General features: G+C 36.0%; 1 long non-coding RNA gene across 2 annotated transcripts; it reads right to left on the reverse strand.

Moving 5' to 3' along the window:
- Positions 1-12475: 12475 nt before the first annotated feature.
- LOC149933818 (uncharacterized) lies at positions 12476-23177 on the reverse strand. 2 transcript variants are annotated; one of them, XR_016473138.1, is made up of 2 exons: positions 23096-23177; positions 12476-12737 (listed from the first exon to the last, which is right to left on the reverse strand). It is a non-coding gene; the product is annotated as an uncharacterized LOC149933818 (long non-coding RNA). The 2 variants fall into 2 exon arrangements; XR_016473137.1 differs by lacking the exon at positions 23096-23177 and adding an exon at positions 14233-14299.
- Between the last annotated feature and the right edge of the window lie 728 nt (positions 23178-23905).

Genomic DNA, 23905 nt, shown 5'->3' on the forward strand with positions numbered 1-23905 from the left:
AATCCAAAAAAAAACCCCTATTTTAATGACATTTTTTACACTACTTAAATGTAAAAAATACTTTTTAGGAAAAACAACGGTAAAAAAGGCCGGAAAGTGATAAGTTTCTTTCGCGATTATTAATTGAAAAGCAATTTCAATATTTACCTGCGTTTTACATTCTTCGCAAGTGACCGTTCTGAAATGAACTCCGGTATCAACTTAAAATTAACTGTTTACTCTCAATCAGCGAAACAACAATAAAATAAAGCGCCACCTACAAAGAATCCCGCACATTTAACATGGGGAAGTGTTCTCGGCTCATTCTAACCAAATTTGGATATATATTCTCCAAGTGATACTGATCAATTTTTCAATGGGACTCAACTTGCCATCACCGTCCATCACGGAGTGCTTTGGTGACCTCATCAGCTTACTCGCCCATTTGAAGTCTAAACGGCGTGGTATCCGTCGAATCCCAAAAGGTGCGGGATACATGGCGGCTTTGACCTTTTCGGACGTGATAAACAACGATGTCCGCCATAATTCGTTGGCATCTGGGAAGGCAATGTTTTGTTTTGCATCGGTTTGTAAGTCCCCCTCGCGCCCAAGAAAAGACCAGTTTCCCTCGCCACTTCCGTGAAATCTTGGCTTAATAATAAAAGCTACGCTTACTGGATATCTCACACGTACATTCGTCAACGCAATTTGCGGGCGTCTCTCAAACTTTGGAGAAGACGGTGGGTTAGAGAGAGGTGGAGACAATTGGGTGGGACAAGCTTCGCCGCCGCGAGATTTAAAAAATTAGTTAAATAACTGGCAGTATGAAATTGAAATTTGAGTCCTATTTTCATCATTGTAAGCTTTTAAAAGTAAAGTTAATTTAACGGTATAATACGGTACCAATAATCTTATAAAATGGGAAGAATCAAACATTGTTTATACCCAAAATGCCATAGTGATTCCAGATATGGATGTTTGGAGTATCTTTGTACCTTTTCCTCAAGTGATAAGGAAGCCCGAAGTTAGTAAAAAATTAAATTGGATAAGGGAAGTAAGAAAAGACTTTAAACTCGACAACATTACGAAAGACATTTTGTTGGGAAAATGGGCCATGTATGGAACATCCAGACCCTGTTCATTATCCAGTACGTACATAAGAAACTTAAGTGTAATAATTAATATTAAGGTCAGGCTGGTTACACTAGAAAGTGCGGTCTACTGCGAACGATGAACCAATTTTGGAAGCAAACTTGGACCAACAAGTTTTGATTAATGAGTCTGCTGATTCAGGGGTTCAAAATCAAGAACGGGAAGCTATTCATTTACTGGTTGATTTATTAAATATATTTCTATATCAACACGCTGAGAAAACTTATTTTAAATACGTTTGGTTTATACGATATGGCTTTGGAATTACCAAATTCTACCGTTGTCTTTCTAAATAAGGTTTCAGAAATTTGTCATGAAGTAAGAGCAGAGGTTGCATCGAATAGCATTGACTGGATTGATTCATCTGATCCACAAGTTAGTTTAATTTGTTTAATTTTAATAAGTAGAGTAGTAGCACTGTAGCTTTGGCCATGGCCACCATTTTGGGCACAAATGTTTTATCTATAAGAAATAGCATGGGTGACATCACATTGCCATTACTCTAATAATAGACTTAGACTCGAATGATGTGAAGTGTTTGTTCTTTACAGGCAAAATTACCTTTTACTGACGACGATTCTTAAGAACAGAAGGAAACCACTTTTCCACTGCCTCTTGAAAGCCTAGAGCCAAATAACTGCAGTTCAACTGATGCATCAACTTCGACAGTTGATATTAATTTTGACACCCCTGTCAACCGATTCTGACATTTCCTTAACAGTGACGAATGGATAAAAAAAGACGAATCAAATTGGTTTTCTTCTGCAACTAACACTAAGATCCAACTGCTCCGGGTCAATAAATTAACGACTAGAATAGAAATAGCTGCAACTATAAATTCCATCTTTGAATTTAATGATTCAGTCTTGGGCGAAAGTTTAGATAATCATAACTTATTCAATGTCCCACAGAAAGTTTGCAGCGAAAATGAGTTGGTCCAGCTGCTCAGCTTGGAATCAGGTTATCGCATAAAAAACCTAGGTTTTTTGTTTGAAACTCTGAAATTACGCATTGACGACAAAGTCATAGAATGGAAAAACTAACATACAAATCTTTATGTAAAAAAGAGCTGTTTGATATGATCAAAGCGTCAATAGTTAAAGAAATTATCTCAAACGTTTACAAAATAAGTAAACAAATAGATATAAGTAGAAGAAGTAGAAAGAATGGAAGAGAGGGATGATTCCACTTTGGAAGAAATTTTAGCGGAGTCTTTGCCCAAAAATGAAGATCAATCTTTTTAGGCCCTTTTTCTGAGTACCCAATTAAAAATTATAAAGAAAACTTATGTTTGAGGTAGAAGATGGCACCCCCTTGTGTTGAAATGGTGAATGTACCAATACAATAAATCTCCAAGTGCATACAAGAGTTAAGCCGAGTCTAAAATATTTCAATTGCCTTAGTACAATACTCTGTTCCGCCATACACCGAAAGAAAAAATAACCTTGGGATTTTCCGATGCCGTCTTATATAAAATAAAAGAAGACATCCAGCCAGAAATGCTAGAACATCCCCAACAAATCTTTATTCTTTTATTGGATGAAAAAAAAGTTAAGGAAGATTTATTATATAAGAAAAAGTCAGGCGACATCATCGCCTTTGCCTACTTTGCCACAAATAATTTGACGGGGGACGACCTAAATTCGATAATTTGGGAAGCAGTGGACAAATAAGAATCGCTCGGTTTTCAGATCTTAGCAGTTGTGGGGGATGAATGCTGGAACAGAGGGTATTCTAAATTCATGGGTAAATCCCCACAGCTTAGACGAGGAACGACCGAATTTTTTCTTTGTTTGACCCTTCTCACCTACTAAAAACTACCAGAAATTGTTTAGCATCAAGTCTGGACGGTTGCCATAACTTGGGAACCAATTAACAAGATTTATGAAGCAGAAAGAAGGAAATTTGCGAAAATCCCACAAATAACCATTTGGATAAGTTAGATGATTCTAATAATAAAAAACATGGGTTGAAAATTGGTCCTTGCGTACGAAATGCTTATGAGAACGCTCAAGAAAAATTAGTTATGGTACAACACGCCAAAAACGCGTGTATGATAAAAAGCATAGGCAATTTCAATCACATGTTGGAGAGATGGTACTAAAGAAAACGTATTACCAGTCCTCGGCGGCTGAGCAATATGGTAAAAAATTAGCACCTTTCTGGGATGGCCCGTACGAAATAGCGGAAAAAATAATCGAAACATACTTATCGATTACGTCTTTAAGATAGCCGTCACTTGCTAAAAGGGACACACCACAATTCGCAATTAAAGGTCTTTATTCAACGTTTGCGTAACGACAACGCACCCTTAGCAAAGGGTTAAGTTGATCGGGGTAAATCACCGCATATAGACAGTCCACACGATATAATCTTCGCCCCCGTAAATAATTTTTCTCATATACGAGGACGTTCGGTTTTGGGGAGGGGGGAGTGAGACGCTTAATTTTTATAATCCTTACTTTATTAAAATAATTTTGAATTATCCTATATTCTTAAAGTTACCATTCATTTCTTAAAACACCTGGCAGCACTTTATTTCGCTCTTTGTAAAATGTCATAGCATCTTGTCTTTTCGTTTTCACACATGCGAAAAGCATTCTCGTTATCCATTAGATATTTTACTTAAACCCCTTTTATATATTCTATCCCCGTACGGGTGTCCAAGCCCAAATGTTTATCATTAGTGTATTTAGTTAAAATTGAATAAAAACAACATATTTTAGTGCACTATAAAAACTTTAATTTTTAAAAACAAAAATCAACCAGTTTCGGCGTTTTGTCTTACGCTGCCATCATCAGGAATATAATTACATTAGTGTATTATTTTTACAATAGGTGTTTTCTCGTTCGCGAAAGTTTTTATTACCCCAGCATGTGTAAGAATGGCCCTCCTCTACATAGTGTTTTGTGCGCGTTAACATCTGGTCCCATTGTGCGTCATCGAACCCCTCTCTCTCTATTCTTCGATATCCGCTCTTCTCGACATTGATCGGAATCGGACTTTCTTCACAAACGTAAATTGTAAAGTGGGCCCAAAAATGTTTCCACATGCGGACACGTGTCACCAATTTACACAACCGACTTTCAGATTTACTTCGACCAATAACCTTTCAACGAAACGCCTCTCTCAAGCTTACTTCAACCTTTCACATTCGCCAATCATCGACCTAAAATTATCATCTTCAAAATTTAATTTAATAACGTGACGTCCCTGGACAGTAAAACCCAGGAATTGGCGATTTTTCGGGAGAGTTCTGCAGAACCAGGGAACCTGAAAACCTTGGGGTAGCGGAGTAGAAGGAAGAGTCCGGAGACAGTTAGTTCCTGGATAAAGCGAGAAGTTCGGTATTGGACCAAAGAGTTCAGGCCAAGTATAATTTAACAAGTTAAAAAGCTATCCAATGGAGTAGGCCCAACTGCAGAAATTACCATCTAAAGACGCGAGCAGCAATCTCAAGTGTGAACCAACAGACTAACCACAAAATTGGTGAGCCGAAGCCGAGAAGGGTTTCCATTTAATATTACCGAGAGAACCCACGTTGTTCCACGAAACGAACGTTATTTACATGTTGTTTTTATTTTAGTGTATTCACGAAGCTTATATGGCGTTGGGGTTGTCCACATCGTATCTTTAGCGACCAAGGTCGACAGTTAAGTCTTCTCTATGGGATAGAACATGTAGACTTTTAAGGTAAAAATTAAAACCACTAGTTGTTACCATCCCCAAAGTAATATTGTTGAACGTTGGAATTGAGTAATAGGTGAAATTAACCATGAATTCGGCACCGCAGGACACGACAGACCGTTCGCCATATTATCTTAATATGGGCCGTCAACCGCGTTGCCGTGGAGTTCCCTAGACGATGAGGAAGATCCTCCGGAATCATTCACCTTAAACGTTCTTTCAAGCAACTTCATGATGACCTTGAAAGAAATAAAATATACATGAGAAGAGCTCAAGAATATTTGAAGAAGTATTATGATCAACGATGAGAAGACATGGAACTTCCAGTAGGCACGCTAGTGTGGCTGGAGGCTCGTGAACCTTCCCAGGGCGCGACATATCATGCCACGAAATTAAGCCCGAACTGGAAGATGCATTGACCCACGTTAGCCGATGTTTAATCGTTCCTGATGAGGATGAAGTCGCCGTTGATGAAGCCCAACCTTCTGGTTCCGCTCACCTAACTCATGATCCAGTACTACAAGAGGACAAAGTTTAGGTTGACGAATCTACGGAGGAAAAGGATTTCCCCTGTTAAGCCTCACCAACCCTAGAAGTCCCAAAAATTCCAGAAGAAGCAGGTATTGAAGACGTCACGGCAAGATCATCAACTTCTTCGGACAGTGAATCCGACCCCCAGTCGATGTCATCTGTGCCGAGAGACCTTGATCAACAACCAACAGAGGTCGATACTCCGCAGGGCGATATGAGATGGTTGAAACCCGTGACTCTGGGTTTATTCCGGATCTCTGTTACCGTAAGACAGTGACCAAAAAAGGGCCTGTATTATATATTTATTTTAAAACTAACAATATAACAAATCTAGAAAAATCGGACTTCTCATTTTCCTGAGTGGCCGTATTAAATCTTCCCTGGGAGAGGATACGAAAGGCAAGAAGTAAATTATTATGATATATCTACAACTTTAATAATTTTTTCTAGGGCCTATGTGCTACACATCAAGTGTTGGCTTATTGCCAAGAACAAGCTGAAGAAGTATCTGTAATTGTCGCTGCAATATTCGATTAAAGCTTACCATTTGAGGCCTTTACAAACACACCGGCCACAGAACTCTGTTGCCATACTTATACTTCAACTTTCAAAAAAGATGTGGTAAACTTTAACCAACGAGCCAAGTCTTTTCCACGGCAGCTCCTCGTAGGACGTTTCACTAATTTAATGATAGAAATATTATCGAGACGTACCGGTTTAGACAACGTCCTAGTTATTCAAGACCCCCGTTCCCTTCTAATATTCGGACCCTGGGTACTACGAGCCGTCCAACTACAATATTGTCCTAGGTCGGAGGAGTACGTCACTACACGTAACTGTGGATTACTCTGCCCCACCAACCAAAGATATATCAATGACTTGATACCCATGGTGGTAGTATCAGAATTGATCTAGAGGAATTCACTAATTTTAACTCCGACAAAAAGCAAAACGTGGTGGACACCGGTCTTCTTACTCCTCAGAAACATTGAACCTTAAGATGGACATAAACCAATTGGGCGATTTCCCACTGAGTCCATTCCAAGAAGTCCCGTACGAAGAGGCCACTCCAATGGAAGGTATAGATCGAAAAAGTCACACTTCTCCGGACGACCATGTGATGACTAGCGGAAATAAATCTTTTATAGACGAAATCAAGCCATCACTCAAAAGCTGTGAACCATCGGTCATCCCACTACCTCCGGAAGTGCCATGCCAGGGTCACCTCTCTCTTTCTCCAATTCAATTCCCACCCGAATCAAGAACAGCTAGCACTATTCATAAATGTGGTTCTTGCTATTGTCACTTATTACAAAACAATCGTAATCAGCCTCCACGACAACAGGCATGTCATTCCACATCCAAGCCATCAGCTACCGAGTCCCAGAGCATTGCAGACGAATGATGTTATAACTGCAGATAAAAGGGCCATCGTGTGCGCAACTGCCCTCGCCTTGCAAAGAAAAAACGTTTTTGTTGTAAATTTATCACAACTATATATATTTTTTGCCTTTACGACCATTCTAATTAATCTGTTCTTTTTCATATCTCAATCCTCCGCTCGGTACTCCTTTTTTTGTTGGGAGGATGCAACGGTACTGTCCCTATCCGCCAGATGGCGCCCACTCCGTTGCTAAAGAACTTCCCAGCAAATATGTCATGTGACGTCGTTTTACTTTTCATTTTAAAAACCCCCAAACAACTGGTTCGAAAAGTCAGTCAGTCAGTCACAGAGAGAGTTTTGTTATTTTTTATACGAGACCAGCCAGCCTCGAGAAATCTTATTATTTTTCCTGTAAGAATGTCGGTACGATATAAAACTTTACAATGGACTCGATTACTTATTAAAAATTTAATTATTTTCAACTTATTACTTCTGGTTCAATCTCTTCATTGTTATAATTGCGATAGGCCGAATTAAGAATGGCCGGTAGAATTAATACAGCCAAGCGCAGGGGAATCAATAGTCTGGTCGCTAAAAATTTTAAGACTTTATTTTAAGCGATTTTCATGCCCAAGATTCAGTATTGTGGATCCCTAGCGGGATTATACTTACAGTCAACAATTATTGTCTGGCAGTACTACAATTAATTTTAATGTATCAGCGAGAAACGTATTAGAATCCCGTCATTTAACGAAAGTTAGTCGACTGTAGATAAGAACCTTCGTACTGTAATGAGTTCGTGTATCATTTTTGACATGGAAGGCCAACTGATCAGCTCGTATCCAGTTTCCCCGAAAAATGGAAAAATCAAATTTTGGCCGTCTTCGAGTTAACGTTGTTTTTCGCAATTTACTCAAGAAATAATAAACCATTTCTTATGGGAACTCTATTCAAATCTCATTATTTATACGTAATTAAGAATTTTTAACTAAAAATTATCATTATCGTAATAATAAAATAAATACCGCTCTTAATCAGCTCGTCACGTGAGTACACAGATTCGAAAATATTACAAGACAAAGTGTCTTTTTGCTCAGAATGGTCGCCAAGATAATTGAACTCGCAATTTTTGCAATAAAAATGTGGAATTACAATGGACTTAGATTTTTCAAAGTTTTTTTAAGAAGAGCTATTTTGTTAAGGGAATCTCTGTCGTTTCAATTGAAGGCATATGCCAATGTAGTAGCTGCAGCGAACTTTTTGTAGCTTCTTCAGAGGTGTGATGACGCAGAATATGAGCCATTATCAACAACAAGCTCTCCTTCTGCGATAGCTGTCTGTTATCTTCATTTCCACATTAAAATTCTTTATTCGAAACTGGTTGAACTTCTTGAATCGGACGAAGAACCCTCAAGTTCAAATCCACTAATAAAATATTTACAAATATATATAAAAATCTCGTTGTGTTTATTTTATTCCTGTTTTTTTTTACCGTATTTCAGCCGTTGAGGTATTGATATCAGTAATCTCGTAGCCATTCTCTTTTAAATTCATCCCAGTAATTGGTCTGCCACAAATAGACCACTGTTCAATATCGCTTTGAACAATAAACGCGAAATTATTGTTATTTTGAAATTGTGATTTCTTGCCACAGGTTGAACACGTTTCTTTGTTTTATATCTGAAGCGAGATTGCCTAGGTATACTTTTTAAGTGGCTAGCCAAATAATCATCATACCCACGTTTATTCGGAGCCATTGTTATTATATTTGGGTGGTAATTAAATTTGAATAATATTTTTATAATATAATATGGAATTTAGCAAAAGGACAAACTTGAAAAAGCTAGTTTTTTTTTTAAATATTTTCCTTCTTTGAGAAAGGAGTGAAGATCTACTCTTATAACCGTGTTTCGAGCCATACTATAGTTTAATTTTATAATGACCTTTCTACTGAAGCCATACAACATACGTCAAATAATCTTTGCTGTAGTAAAATCTTCGGGAAAGTGTCCAGTCTCGGCCACAAGTTTCGCTTTCTTTTTCCTCTCAAAGTCACGGCACTCATCTTCCTCGAAAATGGAGACGAAGAGAAGTAAAGCATATTAAACGTAGTTTCGAACACAAAACAATGTCGGCTTTCTTTAGATCGACCCCGGTTCTCGTCGTTTAACTAAATTTCCAATCAAGCTGAGTTAAAACCGTCACGACGGTGAGCGTTAACGAAAAAACACCATCCAAACCAAACTCAACTTCAAACTAATCCGTTAACGCTCACCGTCGCACGGTGGTTTTGCCAACCCTTAGACAGTCCTAGCAACTGCGAACGCAGAGATTTCGAGAAACTGCGTACGCAATGATTAACCTTTGCACGGAAAATGCGAACGCGTTCGCCGGACAGTCACACAGACAGACATTGTGATTATATAACCTCTTGGTCCCCTAGGAGGGGTAAAAACTAGAGGATAAATATGACGCGTTAGAGGAAAAAATTAGAGAACTCGTGGAGGAGTGCCACCAATTAAGAGAAGTTGGAAAGTATTATCACAAGTCTATAATTATTTCCTTTAGCGTGTCAGTTAGTCGAATTAGTTTCTGATAGGTATGCGTGAGCTGACGAGGTGATGTCATACCAAATATATAAGCCTCTCTAACGAGAAACTAAAACCAAATATACGCTCAGCTGGTTTTTTTGCAGCGGCACGGCGGTCTGTCATCACTATAAAGTCCGCGTGTAATGTCTAACGGCTTAATTGGCCTGTAAAAAAATAACAGGGGGATAATAGTTAAATGTATAACTCTTATTTAGACAAGTGTGTTAGTTATTATATTAATCTTAGTGTTGAATAGATTTATCAATTCCGCTTTCTTATAGATGTTGGGAAATGGTTAAAGAGGTGGAAGTCCATGCACGCCAAATGCGAGTCCCGCGAATCATCTCGATAAAAACGGAGAAATTAAAGTTTCTAAACGAGATCTAGATAATGCGGAAAGGTAGTCTACCACTGCTCTAAATTGATGTGGAGGCGCACCGTCATGCTGGAACCAGACTTGTCTGTAGTTGGCTAAAGGAATGTCTTCTAATGCGCCCGCGACTTCATTCTGAAACAAAGCTAAATAGCTCTGCCCATTTTAATGGTGTGGCAAAAAAAGGACCAATGACTCGATATCCGACCAGACCCGATCACAGGTTTAACCGAAATTTTTGTTGGTGGTGGAAAGGAAATCCCTATCATGGATTCACATCACTCCTCGTGTGATTGTTTTGGTGATTAAACGATCTGTCTCTCCCGAACGAGCATTTAACGGACACCAAAAGTAAGTTTAAATTCCAGAAATTCACGCTCCATATTGTAAAAACAGTTACAAAATTCAATGAAGATCTTGATGAAGTGTTGCCTGACAAGGATGGAAATTGTGCACGTGAATAGAGGTCGGCGTTTGGATAACAATTAACCGTTTGTTTGGATAATATCCATAAACAAAAATTATCTAAAAAATAATCAGTTATTTTAGGCTTTTTCCCATATTAAATCGTTATTGTCCATGGATAATATCTACGGATAAACGGTTAACCGCAATTTTTATGATTAATTGAAATTTTGCCAGTTAATTTATCTGCTCCGCCGATCTCTACGCGTGAAGGATTCTCCAAATGCGGGCTCTGGGCACACCCAACTCTAAGTTTGCACCCCGAATGCTTGCACGAGGATATGCCGAGAAGAACGCTTAAGAGAGCTCTTCGTCGTTGCTATTTTGACGACCAGCTCCTTGGTATCTTGGATTGACATCATCATGGTACCGGAAATCTCGAACTGCGCCGAGAACAGTGTTGTGACTGGGAAATCTGTCAGGAAACCACCTTCTGAAAAGTTGACATACCCTACGAACGTTTTAATGGGCTTCACCATAAAATAATTCGACCATGAAAGAGTGCTGATCAGCAGAATACACAGGCATTGCGAACATGCAACTATCAGATTGATCGTTTTTTCTTTTTTTTTCTTTAAATAGTAAAACAACCTTTGTGAAAATCAACTTTAAAGAAACATGTTAGTTGATTAACTAGTTCTAGTCAGACCAGTTTATCGTTCTCTCATTGGTTAAACAACCCTTAGGCCTTCAATGGCCAACCTGTGTTTTTGCGTACCCATTATCTAGGTATAAAATAGGTCAATTTCAATCAATCCAATGCTATTTTTAGGTTTTCAGGTAGGCTTTTCGACTTTCTCATTGAAACGATTTTCCTACCACCTATCGGTCAAAAAAGAAATTTGAAAAAAAGAAAGAAAATGTTATTCGATTGTCTTCAAATTTACAATGTGAAACGTTCCTAACGCAATTCTCATACCCTGAAAGTTTCAAGATTATATTTCAAATAGTTGTTGAGAAAAATTCCTGGCCAGAGAAAATTGAGCCACCCTGAAAATAGGAGAAACTAAAACTACGTAAAAGCACATATAACAATTGCTTGGGCTCCTCACGACAACCAAACGAAGCTGGTATAAATGAACGCAAATAAATCATCATAGACATGAATTATTCCCTTTCGATAACAATTCCCCACTTATAATGCACACAAAAACCGTTATAGAATATTGAAGGCTAAATAACAGCGCGTATCTCAATATAAATAATACCAACGTAACCACATTAACCAAAATGTAGCGCACATTTAAAGCTGATAAGAAAACACGTGACATAAAATATGAAGGTACGAGTGAGTTAAGCAAAACGAAAAGGCATAAGAGCGCGATGTCTACAACCTGACACTGTTTTCAGAAATGACCCAACACACTTGAAAATAAATACCGATAGACCAGAATCTATGTAGACCAGCAAGGGGCTCTACCCTTTGCCCCTCTTAACTCAATGTCTCTGCCACTGAGCTTAAACAATATTTAACCTTTAATATTTCATACGTAAAAAAATGTAAGACTTAATTAATATACTCTTCCGCTTAAGTGCGTTCCTAATTTTCAGTGAAGCGTATTAGTCAATAAACAGTTGAAGTTGGATAGTGGCTAAAAGAGGTTAACCGTAAACAATCGGTGGACACCCTGCCATGTGGACGTTCAGAGATTTACCGTTACCCTCAGCACTCGGTCCGTCAAAAACAATTAGAAAACGGAAAGTAGTTACCCAGTATATATGCAACGCAAACACACAAATCATACACGAATATGATATAAGAAACCACACAACACAATGCACACCGGAAAAAGCGCTTCCATATATCCAAAACCACGTAAGCGCATAACTATATACACAAACCACCAAAAACAAGAGATACTTGATTTTGGAAAGAAAGACGTGTTAGAAAACGTTTACGAAATCCCAAAAACTGAGAACGCGGTGATTACACTTTGTCCTGGAACAAAGAATTCAGTGATTACACTTTGCTTCAGAATGGAGAATGCGGTGATTACACTTTGTCCTGGAACAAAGAAATCCGTGATTACACTTTGCTTCAGAATGGATAATGCGGTGATTACACTTTTCCCCGGAACCGTGAACGCGTTGATTACACTTTGCCCCGAACTGTGAACGCATTGATTACACTTTTCCCTGGAACTAGGAACGCGTTCGCAGCGCACAACAGACATACACGGTAATTGTAACACTCCTCCTAGGGATAATAGTTCCCTCGGAGAGGAAAAAATAGAATAAAGGTAAATTAAGAAGGGTTATAAAAGTTAGTTTACTATGATAACTTAAAATTAAATAAACGTAACAAAGCAGCATCGATTTATAATTTCATTTGTTTAATTCCAGTATATAAGGATCCATTTTATATATCAGGTAGCAATCGGTCGCAATTTAATTGATCTGTTTCGAGCATGCACTTCTGCCATAAGGGCGGTGGTGGTGGCCACCAGATGCTTCGTCCGTTAGGCAATTTATTTGCACTTCTTCCGTTACGCAGGTGATTTCTTAATCCGGGTTCAGCGCTTCTTCCTTTACGAAAATTATCGTGCAATCTGGGTTTGACATTTGTTGAAGCATCTGAAGAAATAATAGTATTAATTAAAATAATATAATTATGCTAATACCAAGGCACTATTTTAGACTGAAGAAAATACAGGTTGATAACTAATAAACGATACAGGACCAATAATTTAAAATGTGTTTTAATTAAAAAAAATTAAATTTTCCGTTAGCAGATTGTACAGGGGGTCACTTGACAACTGGAATTTCCATAACTTTGAACCATGTCTACAAAGTTTTACAAAATTTATCTTGAGAGCTGGGCCAAATTATGTTACCCAAACCTATTTAATCCTATAATTGGACAGGGAACACGTTTCTAATTGAAACCCACCTTATATTTCCAATGATTCTCGAAACATTTTGAATTACATTAAAGATAGGGTCCAAGGTCATGACATTTCAGTTGTCAGTCGTATCTATGTGTCCTGATAATTTCACATTCCTAGCTTGAACACATTTTAAGTTATTGACTTATTCTTCAAATTTCCGAACAATTTTAGTGTAATATTAAGAATTTCCCACTTGTTTTTTGTTATAAGAACTGAAATGCAATTGAAAGGGTTGGTTTAATGAGCACCACCGCTGTATCGCAATTTAAATAGTGCGAATACTGACGCAGTATCAAGCAACCAAAAATGTTGAGCGAATCAGATAACGATATTCTCAGAACCGCTCCGTGATTATGAAATTCTAGAAACTGCGGTGAGCTACATGTGAGCTAATAATGATTTAAAATAAAACCTCATAAACTGCCTTTTTTGACTGGGGCGTACTAGCTGGAGACGAGCCACTGGCGTAAGGAACAATTCTATTGACATTTGATCTGTTTCCTAAAGTTTTTATAGTTCGTTTTTATGTTGTTGTTGCCACGGAGTAATTTCCTGATCATCAAAGTACTCTGATCGTATTTGATTTGTCCACTTAAACTTCAAATAATTTTTATGGTTCTGTTAAAACTAGGGATATAAATTGGCGTGCGTTATATAAATTTGGCCAAACAAGGCCCCAGAGAAATGGCCAATTGATTTTTCCCACATCATTTGTTAAATAAAAATTAAGGTGCATCTTTCTATAAGAAATTTTTATATATCCTTATCATTTTATCAAAAATGGCTAAAAATGACCTAAAATTTGGGCATTTGATGTATCTGAAAGGGTTCGGAAAAACAATCTTAATATCAATATCACAAAATAAAGTTATAAGCCGTTAATCGTTTCTTAAACCATTTGGACAAGAAGTGATACATCTATCGATAGCAAATATTAAGTTATCGCATTTATATTATCAATTAAGCCAATCGGGTTCAAAGAAATTTGTTAATGATACTTTATTAATCATTTGAAACAATTAAATTTCAGTAATTTTTATATTGGAAAATGAAGACACACAAACTAATATTTTTCTTGCTTTAACTTTTTTAAATAATCGTAAATATCGTGCAATTAGTTTTACTTCATGACGACCTGAAACACCTATAAGAGTTAATCATTAATATAAAATGTAACTTACCAACAACAAATGATGATATTAACAACAAACAAACTACAATTAAAAGAGCTAACTTCATCGTCGCAGATTTTATAAACATGCACGAATTAAATTTCGCTGACTTCTTAAGATCTAAGTTTCATTCGTACGGTATTTAAATGTTGTAGGGGCAGATTTTCACTTAAAAAGCACGAGCTTTCAATCTGTTAATTGTACGGAAATAATTAGCGACTGTATGACTAACATCCAATAGTTATTGTTTCTTATCGTAACCAATTAATATTCCAATATACTTAAAAAAAAACAATTTTCTAAGAAGGATCGCATCCACCTCAATTCGAGTTCATAGTTAGACATACAGGGTGTTAGCATTTTATCGCCCCAGGAATTTTGCACAAAACCCATATTACCGAAAATGTGAAATTTTCTGGATTTACACTATCGGGAAAGGTCGATTTTATATGTAAATTTCAGCACAATCGTGGAATTTTTCACGGTTTTGGAATTTTTTTCATGCTAGGTGGCAGACGAAAACGGTCAAGGAAAAAGTTGTAGAGCATTTTCGAAAACCATAAATGAAATTCGTTTGGTTGGAATAGGTCAATTTGTTACTGAGATATTAGGTCAAGAAAATATTCAAGTTGGTAGTAGGTGGCTTTAGCTTTTCCACAAATAAGTTAACAGTCTAGTAAGTCAGTTATTTCAAATGCTCTATCCTGACAGTCAATACGCTTACCGCAATATTATCCGCGCTGTTCGTGACTTTGAAGATAATGGGAACTTGAATCCCGGATTCCGCCTGCGAGGTCATCGTAACATTAATATAGAAGAATTATAAAAACTAAATTATCAATAGAAGACACAGTCATCGCCTACCCTCGAGCATGTATAAGAATGACAAGCTTCGATTAAGACATGTCAACGTGTTATGTCAGTAGTTTCCTTGACCACCATAACTTTCATCCAGACCGTGCCATGTTGCACCAAGGACTTCAAGATGGTAATAAGCGACTTGGATTGAAGGTTTGAAACTGTTTAAGTACCATGGAAAATGCAAATGAAAATTTCCTACATTTGCTTCTCGTGTCCGATGAGGGCTCAGCCCCGAGAGACATTCCATTTAACGGACAAAATCACCACATGTGGAACGATGAAAATCCGCACTGGGGATTTCCTCAAAACAATCAGGTCCAATATTGCTTTATCAAATGGGTTGGATTACAATGGGACTGCGTTATGGGACCATTGTTTCTACCGAATCGGCTAAATTGGGATAACGTCTTGCCCTTCCTACAGAATGTAGAAGCAAAAGCGTTGGAAGATGAACCTTTGGTCGACATCCCATAGATTTGGTTCAAACATGACGGTGCGCCTTCTCATAAGCCAAAATGTATGGTACAATTCCTTAACACCGAGTTCCCTGGGCGTTGGATAAAAAGAAACGGTCCAGTGCAATGACTTCCTAGGTCCCCAGATTTGACACCATCGGAATTGTTCTGTGGGGATTCGTGAATTGGGAAGTTTATTAGACGCCAGTCACTAATGAAGAAGACTTGCGTCGGAGAATTATTGCAGCGTTTCGACTCGTAACTCCGGATATGGTCCGTGGTTCATTTCAAAATATGCCGTATCGTGCACGAACGTGTATTGTAGCGGGTGGTTGAATTATTGAACCTCATTAAGTAATAGACGGGTTCATTTGTAAATTGTGCAACACATAATTAATTTAATAAAAGTTCATTTTTAGGAGTCATACAAACGTTACAAATTAGATTAGGTTCTTATTAAATTAGTTGTGAAACGGATCATGCCACCTACAACCAAATTTATATTTTTCGTTATCATATATTTGAGTGACAAATGAACATATTCCGACAAAACCGATTTAAATTAAGGTGTTTGAGTACACTTTACAACTTGTACATTGACAGTTTTCGTCTACCACCTAGCGTTATAAAAAATCCAACACCGTGCAAAATGTCAGGATTTGACTTAAATTTACGAATGACAACGACCTTCCCCGATAGTGAACAACCTGAAAATTTAACATTTCTGGTTTTATTGTTTTTGGGCACAATGCCTAGGGTGATCAAATTTTAACACCCTGTAACGTTAACTATGGAAATTGCAAATATGAGAGGAAGTTGATTCAATTTGAGGTGGATGCGGTACTGTTTAAGAATATTTTTCTTGTAAGTACTTAGGCACATTATTTGGTTATGTATTGTTAAATAATGCGCGTGATGTTTGTTAGTATATATCTTCATTAAAATTTCTTTAAACGAAAAACCAATTAAAATTAAGTGTATAAGTAAAACATAGAAATGTTAACATTAGCTAAAACGTCAAATTGAAGTATTTTTAAAATATTATATTGTTCCATTGTATATATATGTAGTGTATTTTCCCTCGTAGAAAGGGCGTGGACATTTTCTTTGGTATATAATATGGATGCTAACTATTATCCTGTGTAAACCTGGGAATTTTCCACGATACCCCATATATATACCAGAAAGAGGCTCATTTGTGTTTTGCTAAATTTCTAAGCTCACAATAACCCAGTAAGAAAAATACGAACAGGGCAAGGTTCCTAAAAATGCTTGCCGCATAGAATACTTTGATGATCAGGAAATTACTCCGTGGTAAAACATTGTAACGCTGACTGTTGAAATAGTTCAGGAAACCGATCAATTGCAAAAGGAAGGTTTCTTTCTACCAGCCCCTTGTCTCTAGCTAGTACGCCCAAAATGCAGAAAGGCAGATTTTCTGAGTTTATTTTAAATAATTTTTAGCTCACATGCAGCTCATGTCAGTTTCGAGGATTTCATTCTCACTGAGCGGTTCTGATAAAAACGCTGTCTCAAAAGCACTCAACATTTTTCGTTGCTTATTTCTCACTGACAAGGAGACTACCCGAGGTGTAACTCATCGATTTTGTTTCAATTCGGGCATTAGGTGGACCTTCATGTAACTTAAAAAACCCCAAAGGGAAAAACTGCGATGGGCTTTAGTTTTCCATGGCAACCGAAAACGTTTTTGACAACTAAAATATTATATTTATCTATGTAAATTAAAGCGGAAAAATCGATGTTTCTAAGGGTCCCACTTATGATGGTTAAATTTGGGTAAATATCTAATTTTGGGTAAATATCTAATTTATAATAATTATTATTTTATAATTATTATAATTTTTATTTTCTTCAGATACTTCAGCAAATGCTGAACCTAAATTACATGAGAACTGGCGTAACGGAAGAAGCGCCGAACCCTGATTACACGGAAACTGGCGTAACGGAAGAAGCGCCGAGCCCTGATTACATGGCAACTAGCGTAACGGAAGAAGCGCCGAGCCCTAATTACACGACAACTGGCGTAACGGAAGAAGCGCCGATCCCTGATTACACGACAACTGGCGTAACGGAAGAAGCGCCGAGCCCTAATTACACGACAACTTGCGTACAGGAAGAAGCGCCAAGGCTGGATTACACTACAACTGGCGTAACAGAAGAAGCGCCGAGGCCGGATTACACTACAACTGGCTTAATGCCAGAAGTGCTTAATCTAAAAATGCTATTAAATGGACAAAACCGATAAATAAAATGTCCGAAAGCTCCAAGAAAATAAATAAAAAATTTTAACCATGAAGTATCAGTTCCTTTGATATTTTCATTTTATAAGTTTGTATTTTTACATACTGGAATAAAAAAAAATTAAATCGATGCTACTTTGTTATGTACATTTAATTTACAATTTACCCATAATGTAATTTTAAAAATTTGCTAAAAATGGTTAAAAGTCTCCAAAGATCGACATTTTTCCGACAGTTTTGTGAGGGAACGTTGTAAAATAAAACAAATTATTTTGGTAAATTAATTGAAAGTTTGAAAATAATTAGATTTATTAAATAAATTGTGCGTTTGAAGTTAGACTTTTTGACGCTTACTTTACTTATATAGTACAATGAATTATGCCAGGTATACACTTTTTTAATTTTTAGATCAATAAATATTAAATTTTATTTTTCGAAGGATATTTACAATTTAGTACTATTCAATCCATCAATTGTTTGAATGTTTCAAAATGACAGAAACAAGTTTAGTTTTTGAAATTCTTTATTTTCCGATAATGTAAAGTAAAATTTAAAGATTTGAAATACACTTAAGCTAGTAAACAAAAGATTTTTCTAACACCAGGGTTTTTGACTACCAAAAAAACCAGCGTGGTTTACAACCGAGATTTTGGTTCCCGCTAGGTAACGCCAAACAAGACGCTGTTTACCAATTGAGCTTTGGTTTAAATTTACGTTGACTTTCCACGTTCAATTATTTCCATGTTTAATTTTTATAAAAATTTCAGTTATTATCGGTAAATTTAATTTTTGGTTTGTTTGATTAGTCTTTTTTTTCTACTTTTAATGGAATAAGTCGTCTTGCGACTTATAGGCACCCCCTATACTTTGTTTAACCTTTAAAATACATATCTATCTAGACCAGTTTCAAGAAGAACATAGGTCATTCAAGATCTTTATTGTGATAGAAAATTAATCTTTCCTAAGTCCATTTTTTCTTTATGGATACGATTTTTATATAAAATTATCCTTATCATCGAAAACGGAATTTGAAATCCTAGATATTAAGATCTGGAGCCGAATTATCAAAAAAAAAGGTGAAACGGTGTACCAAAATATCCAATGAAACCGAGCACAAATGTTCTATGAAGTTAAGGAATCAAAATTTAAAAAATAATAACTTAAAGGCCTAAAACTAATACAAAATTATCTTTACATTAAAGAACACGACCCATCATCAAATATAATTGATTGTTTCCGGTGCACGGATAGTTGATTTGATGCACATAGTTATCTTAATATGAAAGTTATATTAAATTATGAACAGCCGCAAATCCTAAATTACTGGTTCACTCACAAGCTTCAGAATAAAAATTGGGTATTTCATTTTCAGGCACATAACCCCTATTTTAATAATCATTATTAGAGAATGAATTTCCATCAGAAATACCAGAGAGCAGCGATGATCTACCCGCTAAATTTCAAGCTTAAAGCTTAATTTCAAGCTGGAAATAGTAACACACTTACGTAGCTCGAATTAGCGAAGGAAATTGTAGAAATAAGTTCTGGTGACGTTATTATTGGCTTTTAGTTTCGTTAACGATTAAATAATTCCTAGTACACCAGTTGAAATGCGATTGAGGTCGCTCTGAAGTTTTTCGCAATCGTTGATGTTACTGATGTTACGCTAGATTTTGTTGTCATCTGCAAAATGTTTAACTTGCGAGTGGTTTATTACGTCCGATAAGTCGTTAGCGTTGTTGTATAATAGAGGACCTAATGAACTACCTTGTGGAACGCCGCAGGTGGTAGGGGACGATACGTTGTTTAAGTAGCCATCGTGATTTAGGACATTTGTCCGACTATTTAGATAACCACAAAAACGCTTTATCAACGAGTCCATAGAGTCTAAATTTGTGGAGTAGGAGGGTTATGAAACCCTGTCGAACGCCTTCGATAAATCAATTGAAATAACATACACTTGGCTGCGAGTTGTAACTGCTGGCATGACGTCGTTGAGAAAGGATATGTGGTTGCTTTCTACCGAAAGAAAGCCGTGCTGATTGTCCAAAAAGTTTGGATTAAACCAATTGTGCATAACAGAGTCAAAGACTTTCAAAGCAGCATAGCAAAGCGATCGGATGGTAGTTTTTAACATCGCCAGCGAATCTATTTTTGAAGATCGGATAAAATATAACGATCTTCCACAAGGACGGGGAAATGCCGGTGTTAAGAGATAGATTGAATATGTGACAGAAAAGAGGTGCAAATTTATCGACACAGCTTTTTACAATGAATAGTGGTATCTTGTCCAAGCCTTTCATTTTGTGAGCTTAAGTCTTTTGCTTGCGATCAGAATTTGGCCATCTACATCTGTAGAATCGTAAAATTTAGACCAATCCGTCGTTGCTAAATCATCGTAAAGTCTGGCATAGTCTCCTCTCTGAAAGCTAAATTTGGCGCTATCTTTTTCACTGTGGTGGTTTGGTTGGGAAAGGTCGAGGGAAACCAGATGTTCCTTCATTATTTCCGAGGTAACTAAGTTATTGTTAACTAGAACAAGATCTTAAATATTTCTTTTTTGATTTTGAACATCATTTAGTTGGGATAGGTAACATTAGACCGCTGGCGCCTTTCTGCGAATGTTGGAATTGCAGTTAATATTGGATAGAAGTGACTAGTCTACTCCTGGGACGTTAAAGTCCCCGAGTAAAATAAGATATTCTTTAATGGTGGATAGTTTTGAAGATTCAAGATCTAAATTACTTTTGCTTTCGCAAGGGCCAAGACACGAATAAAGTGGCGTTGTGTAATGATTTTATCTGGACAAAGACACTTTCCTTATTACCTACAAGTCGGCGCAGCGAAGGATAATAAAATGTATTTTAATGCTTTGAGAACTCCACCTCAGGTAGTCAAATTATCATTTGGTTAACACTTGTCAAAGCGAATAACGTTTTAATGATTGGATATACAGACTATGGTAAGCCAAGTCTCAGAAGACCAATAATATTAAAATCGTTCAGTAGTATTATGGTATACAGTTCATTTGATTTTCTGCGAAGACCTCGAACATTTTGATAAAAAATCTCAGACTGATTTTTAAATTGATGGATCATCCTGATTAATAGAAGGGCCGGGTATGGCTGGCGTGGTTTAGGATAATCGGAAAATACGCAGGTCTTTGTAATTTCATTTTCAACTTCTATTGTGGTGATTGTCGATTTGAAAGGAGTAGAAGCCACGGACCCAGACTCAAATTTTCTATCTTTGTGAAGTGGCACAATGAATTGCTAAAGAAGGCAATCGGTCAGCCAGGTATTGACATCCATTTGCGTTCCGTATTCTTATTCAACTACCGAAACATATCACGAGGAGTAGGTGTTTTAAGACGGAAGTGTAGGATTAATTCTGGTGACAGAAATTGCCTTTCGAAAGGGTAACTTGGTATTTGGGACACTCTTTTGTGATGTTTTCGAATAAGAACCCATGAACTTTAGTTTGAATTTCTTAATCGTGTTTTGAGCGTGGGTCTTACTTTTACGACTTTGACGTTCGTCGTTGGAAAATGATTTGGTCCCATTTGCTGTAGACTGGGTTGCGTCATTATGTTTTTGTTAGCGTTCCGAACGCTTGCCACAGTTCTGCTTCTAGGCACGGGTGTTAGAGCCGAAGTGACCGCTGCAACGTTGGATGTGACATGTGATTTTATATTTCGTGCTAAATATTTTGGACGAGGCTACTTAAGTTGGCTTTACTTTAGTTCCAACGATCATTTTTTCGCTGATGATAGCTTTCAGGTTTGTGTTTTCGTTTTTGAGATTATTAATGTCCGATTGCATATTTTCAAACTTCAATAAAATCTCAGAGACAGCCAAAATCAAATGATCTTGTAATGAGTCGTTGTCCCTCGTTAAGCTATCGGCCTTGTTGAATTCATTAAAAATCTTTAAACGAAAAGTGGGGTTGAATGATTCATTAATTTTAGAGATCGATGGAATATCGTCTCCTCTGAAATCGATGGTGAGTCCAGCAGTGTTTTACCGCCCTGAGAGGTAAATGGCTTTAAAGTTTGTCAGCATTGCAAGTAAAGGCGTCTTTGCTTTAAACAGTGTTTTGTTTAATTTTGTGCAAATTTGATGTTTTTTTTTCGAACAAGAGTTACATTGGAGCGTTTTTGTTTGCCAAGGAAAGGCTTATAACATTTTAAACATGGTATTAATGAGAACGGCATGTTGAGCTTACCACTAATGCCATGAATTTTCGATATAACAAGCTTATATTGTAGTGCAAGAATGTGATAAAAACTAAAATAACATTAAGAATAAGAATAACTATAAAATAATTAGAATAAAAATAATTTAAATACTAAGAATAAGAATTATTATAAAATATAAAGAATGATAATTTGAAAATAATAAGAATTATAAAGTAGTAAGAATAAGAATAATCACAACATATTTAGAATAAGATTAATTATTATTAAATAATAAGAATACGAACAAATAGAAAATTATAAGAATGACAATAATTTTATAACAATGAAATGAAATTAAACGTACACAATATAATTAAAAAAAAATAAAAGTTCCTTGTATTAACAGGACAATTTATCTATATATCGAAGCAATGAATTGAAGAATAATTAATTTTTTAACAACAGAATATATGATGAGAATTAAATTTTTAGAGAGGTTTTCATTAATAAAGTTATTATTCAACAGAGGTGAAAATTTAGGAATATATTCAAGATTAAATATCAATAGTGTCGGAAAAATGGTTACACGTTTTTTGCATACGCGAAATTGGAGATATTTCGACAAAGCTAGAGAAGGTCATTTTCTGCCTAGTACAATGACTAGGTACAGTCCCGGACAAAAGTTTCTGGACACTTTGTTTTTCAAATATTTTAAGACTGCTTATAGTAGAAAGTCGAATGATACCTTTTTAGAAAGGTTAAAAAACGGAGAATAATTTGGCTATTTTAATTTTTTTATGTGAAGAAATATTTGACCAAGGTTTAAAAAACTAAAACATCGCCTGTTCAATCAATAGAAATTCGATATTTCTTCGTAGTTTTTTATTGGAATTTTAGGATATTGAAAAAGCTATAATATATATACCTGAAACATAATTTTTCTAGTTAAGTCCATACATTGAAAGTTTCATATGGATTTTTTTTGAGGAACAAGAGTTCAGGTTTACGTAAAAGAGTAGAATATTATAAAATAATAAGAATAAGATAAATTATAAAATAAAATGAATTATTTTAGCTAAGATAATATTTATGATTTGAGTGTTTATCGGTATACATACCTTCTAATAAATTTTTTGCTTTGATACTTATCATCATCAGCATTGCAAATGTTATTGTCAATTTCAGTTTAAAGAAGCCGGACATTATCTGAAAATATAAAATAAATTTGGACAAACCAATTTAATTCAAACATTTATTCTAAATCTTTCGAATTGTCTCTTTAATGGATTAAAATATTAACCGTGGCCAAGTGGGCTAGTAAGGTTATGATAAAAAACCAATGTTTACTTTCAAATTTATTTTCGATAAAAATAAAATCATAAATTTAATAACTTGCAGACAGTTTAACGATCTTTTTTAGGATAAGTGAAAATAACGGAAATTTTAAGTTGATTGTGCCGTTGACTGGTTTTGAATGTGATATAATTGACGTATTAAGAAAATAGAAGCTATTTGATGTGCGCAATAAATTCGCTTAATTTGTTTTACGAAACTCTCTTGTATTTCAAATAAAATACAGGATTAATTTTACCATATGCTTATTTCAAATCCATTTTTATATTAATGCGTCTCATGATTATCTTTATTGATACTTTTTTTTCCAAATACAAATAAAACCACTTCCTCTAAAAAGTGTGCACAAATATCTAAAACAAACTGGTATAAAATTTTCATTTTTGAAATTGGTTTTGTTTTTAATTTTAAATTGGATTTCGCCTCAAAAGCCTACTCGCTTGTTTCCCTAATCAACCTTAGTTTCCCATAAATATTGGTATCATCCTTCATTTTTCGAGTTATTATATAATGGCTTACCATTGATTTATTGTTGGATTTACCGTTTTTATCGATAACATTCTTTATATCTTGGA

This window comes from Leiobunum rupestre, chromosome 8 (genome assembly GCF_980474605.1).
Source record: "Leiobunum rupestre chromosome 8, qqLeiRupe1.1.hap1, whole genome shotgun sequence".
NCBI classification, from domain to species: domain Eukaryota; kingdom Metazoa; phylum Arthropoda; class Arachnida; order Opiliones; family Sclerosomatidae; genus Leiobunum; species Leiobunum rupestre.